The 4770-nt window shown below is 43.2% G+C and overlaps 1 long non-coding RNA gene across 1 annotated transcript in view; it reads left to right on the top strand.

Annotated features, from left to right (window-relative positions):
* LOC118452553 overlaps positions 1 to 4770 on the top strand; it is a 17058-nt gene that overhangs the window by 5183 nt on the left and 7105 nt on the right. Inside the window, exon 4 of the long non-coding RNA XR_004842365.1 lies at positions 4505 to 4691. This is a non-coding gene — a long non-coding RNA (uncharacterized LOC118452553). The remainder of the gene's footprint in view (positions 1 to 4504; positions 4692 to 4770) is intronic.

Genomic DNA, 4770 nt, shown 5'->3' with positions numbered 1-4770 from the left:
GCTATTAACATCCTGAAATTCCCGCTGTTCGGCTCTCCCTGTCCCTTCACTGAACTCGGGAATGGCATGTATTAACCCCTTGAGGGCCTCCTGTGCACGGCGCACATCCAAAGAAGGGACACTTGTTTAGGCCCAGTAGACATATGCAGTATGTCCAGCTCTTATTGACAGCAGCAGCAAACTGCTTTAAAAGCCATGACACGGCTTGCGCTGTCTGGAGGCCCAGCACAGGGTTAACATCTTTCCTAGAGGCAGTTTCGGTGCCGTAGATGAGCATTGACTTACTCTGTTTAAATACGAGAGTTCACTGGTCAGCTTGACCTTGAATTCTCTTGCACAGACAGGAACAAGTTGACATACTGTTCGTGTTTCCAGTGGCTGCAAAGTTCAGCGAATACAACACAACTGCAGCTCACATGCCGTGAGCATCACTTAGAGAAGGGAAAGTTCATTTCTTACTTTTTAAATCCTGTCAGCAAGAAAAGTAACAAAACCAGAAGCGAAGTCAGAAAGTAAAGCATAAAGGGCACAACAGCAGGTATTGCAGCAGAAAGGTGCCATTCATAGTCGGGAACGTGTTATAATAAAATCCACAAGTGAAAGTCCACACAGGACTGTTTGCATAGCAGCATTACAATATCTACATGTGTAAATAGAGGGAACAGCCTTTAAATCCACGTTGCAGCAGCAACTGTTGGGTCTTTTACCTGCAGCCGTGCTGCTGAAAGTATTCCTCCTGACTTGGTGAATGTCCTTGTATAGGACAGCACAATCAGCTCTATTTGAATGCTGAAGCTGAGGGAAACGTATTATTCTGGCTCTGAATAGGTGTTTTCTGTATATAGCACTGCAGAACAGCAGTGCGGGTAAGTTAACTGGTCTCCAGCTCCTTCTTTTCATCCTGTCCCCTCTCTGCTATGTGGTAGGGGGTACAGATTCAGCACGGCAGCTCGTTGCTGCCTCTTGCTCCTTGTGAAAAAGCACACCTCTGCACCTCCAGCCCCTGCATGAGAAAACATAAGCTGATGCCTTATGGAGTGCATGGGGAAAGGGCAGCCCAAGAAGAAAACTCTGTGTCAGTTTTTCCAGCTTTTCCTTTAAATCAAGGCTGGCTCACATGTAGCCTGGTGAGGCTGAGGGCGCTGCGCACCCAGGCACTCCTGCAGCCACAGACCTCAAGATGCAAGAGCAGAAGCAGGAGTAGACGCTGGGTCCTGGGTCGTAGTCAGCCCCTCAGACAGCTTCTCTATTTGTTTGTCACTGTGCCTAAGAACACATGGAGTAAATCTACACGTATTAAAACCACTCATACACACACACACCCACCTCCCTTCAGTTTGGTCCCGTTTTTAATTTGAGAAATGTATTTCTGTATTTTGGCACAGAGTCATGCAGCGGGATCTCTCTATTATATTGGCATAATGTTCACAGCCGTAACCAAAATATTTGCTCTCCTATCTTCTCCCAAATCACCCGGGGTCTCCTTCTCCCACCAAGGAGCATATCTTATTCATTACCTGGCTACCTCACATGGCTTAAGTATCGCAACCTTCAGCACTAGACCGGAATAAGACCCACAAAGAATCATTTATCTGGCATGACATATTTTATGCTCTCGTGTAAGTTTTCCTAAGGGACTTCTGAATGTCCTCCTGGGTGACTGCAAAGACACCAAGGACTCAGAGTCATGGGTATCATCTTTATTACAAGCCCTAAAACACTCAGCACAAAGCTGAGTGAATTTAACTTTTCTGAAATTAAGACACTATATTGTCTCACCAAAGTCCTTCCAAAGATCCCTTTAAAAGCAGAGCAGTTTGGGGCTGAAAGGATCCTTTTACTGAAATTTATCTCAATCTTCTATTACTATAGAAATGTTTCTGTGCTTTAAAAATGCGCTCCCTATTCCTTATTTTCAGACTACCCTAATCTCAAATTAGCCTTCTGAGCAAAGGTCAGGAGAGCAGGAGTGCAGGTCTTATTGGTTCAATTAAAGGAAATAACACAAAATCACACAGGCTATTGCAGAAGTCTTTGTCAACAACTTCCTGAATGCTGAGAGGCTGCTCAGTCATGAGCTGTCTATACACCCAGATAATGCTGTTATTAGAAACACATTAGTGTGAGAATTTTTTTTTAAAAAAAAAAATATATATACATGGCTAATAGATACATTCATCTCACAGCTTTCACAGTAAAAGTCTCGGACTAGTGCTTCTGATTAATTATTAATGTTTGTCATCTTGTTCTTTTTTTCAGCGTGTTTACAACTTAGCCTTGCCTCGCTCGCTTTTCCCCCAAATGCTTGCACATAACAAAGCTCAGATAACGACACAGGTAGCTGTCGTACTATCCCTTGCCAATGCCCTTAATAATGATGAAAAGTTAAGTATAATGTACCAATAAATATTTTGGAGTTAGGGAGCTGGCAGGTATGTGGGGAAGGCACTCTGTGTTAAGGGTTGATATACTGTCGTTACATCGATGAAAACTGGGGCTAATGCAGTCATGTAAAGATCCTCTTTTTAACATGATTTCCCTTTCTTTCTTTTTTTTTCTTTGTGTCCTTGTGCCTGAACATTTGACCCTGGGGGAGTAGGATGGAAAGATTGTTTAAACAGCAGGGAATTGTTTATTTCAATTTTCTCCCGTTTTTTTCCCCCCCTTTTCAGTTCTCTTTACAGGTAAATCACTCGTGATATAGGAGAATCTCAGAAAGTTCAGAGGTTTGGGGCAGGAAACGCTATCCCTCCCCCCCGAGTTTGGATTCAGAGCTAAATTTGTCTGAATGCTGTCATTTCCCTGCTTTTTCCTCTCTACCTCCTTTGCTACATTCCTCTTTCTCCCTCCCCATTCCCAGCCACCCAGATCTTATCCTTTCCTTGACCTGCAGCTCCCCCTCCCTAGCCTTCCACCACTCTAAAATGTCCAGAGGCTACGGCTGAAGGTGGTACTTTCTCCTGTTGGATTTTTTTTATTCCTGGGCTGTACTATAGTGAGAAATGCTCTATAATCCTTTGCCCTCAGATGCTGAAAGCAGGATTGGTGGTCCCCAAGATGAAAAGGCAGCAGTGGTGCCCAGCAGAAAAAAGTTCTGGCTTGCTCATGGCTTGCTGGGTGCAAGCGCCCGCTGGCAATGCAGCAAAGGGCCCATGTAAGTACGGGCCATTGCAATTTTTTTTAGGTAAAAAAATTCTGAAATAGGTGTGGAAGTTCAGCCAAATTTCCAACCTGCTCCTGCTTGCTCTAACACGTTCTGCACATTTGCATCACTTATGACTATCTTGAATGGTCTGTCCTGGTAGGGAATACACAGAGTACAGCAAGATCCCTCCTTCTTTTATTTTTTTTTCTCTCTTTTTTTTTTTTTAATATTGTAGTCTTGCACTGTGGGTATCCTAGTTTTTCACAGAAGTGGCAGGCAGCCAAAGACTGGAGTCATTATTTGCAAACTCTAAAAATAGAGTCAAGATTTATAGGAAGAAAACAGATATGTCTTGTTATAAAACCATGAATAAGGATTGGCATGAGCATAACGGTTTATTCTTTTTTGATATTGCTTATTGTAAATTGCACTCTATCTTTCTGGGAGATACACTAGATAGTTACAGTACAGAAACATTTCCTTTACTTGAAAGTGCTGGAGAACTGCAGTTTATTTGTTGTAAAGACTTGATTATTCAAAGGAAGTGATAAGAAATGAGGTAGCCCCTGGGAATTTTGTGCATTGTTGGGGTGGACAGTTTGTTTTAAAAAAAGTATTAGTGATCTTCTGCAGGTCACTGCTGATAAAAATTACATTCAGAGCGTCTCTTCGCCCAGCATAAAGGTGCCTTACGAGTTGCACTTCTGGCTAATATTGCTTGTTATTATAAACCGTGAACATCACATCCCTGATCTAACTAATGTTAATAACGCTGTGCACACTATCTCCTTCCTTGCAGGTTCTGGTGGGGCAGCAACAAAAGGAAAAAAAAAAACGAAAAAAAAAAGGAAGGGGGAAGCATAAAGAAAGAGAGGGAGAGACTTTCACAAAGAGTTAAAAAGGCCTGATGAAATCCTTACAATGTACACCATATGGCTTGACATTTACCAGATTAGTTAAACATTTCTACTGGGGATAAATATTCCTGCACATCGATGTAAAGAAATTGCATGAGACAAGGGCACATACAGCATATTTATGCCATGGAGTAATCTTTTTTTTTTTTTCCTTTTTTTTTCCCCTCTTCTTCCCTCTCCTTTGCTAGCAGAATTCAGGTTACCGAACGTGTCAGGGCCAAGTGTACTAAACCCAAATGATCTCCCACTCCTGTGCACTCCTCAGCCGCTTGTCAACGTGGCTGCAAACACAAGCCCCCTCCCAACATCGCCCCAAACACACTCAAAACTCTCGCCCAAAAAAGTTTCAAATGAGCAATCTTGCTATAAAAAAAAACACAAAAAAAACCCCTCAACTCTGTGGAGAGGCTAAAACATTAAAGTTTGTCAAAATCTATTTCAGGACTCGGGTTGCCTGAGGAGAGATGACTGTGATGGCTGCCAAACTGATTTGAGGCGGGTTGATGCAGAGGAGGTGACTGCTGGTGCCCATGTCTGGTGTAGACTACTCTGCTCCTTGGTGAACAGCCCTAAAGCCATAGATTTCATCTGATCTTTGCAAAGGCTAACATCTGTCTGCTGTCATTTTAGTAAGATTGATGACAGGCTGGGATAGGGGAGGAGGAGGGGGAGTGCAGCGGGAGGAAGGCTGGCCCCCGCAGCCCCAAC

Source organism: Egretta garzetta, unplaced genomic scaffold, assembly GCF_000687185.1.
Source record: "Egretta garzetta isolate BGI_Z169 unplaced genomic scaffold, ASM68718v1 scaffold306, whole genome shotgun sequence".
In the NCBI taxonomy this organism is placed as follows: domain Eukaryota; kingdom Metazoa; phylum Chordata; class Aves; order Pelecaniformes; family Ardeidae; genus Egretta; species Egretta garzetta.
The sequence above is the reverse complement of the archived record's forward strand: the minus strand, read 5'-3'. Positions and strand labels throughout refer to the sequence as shown.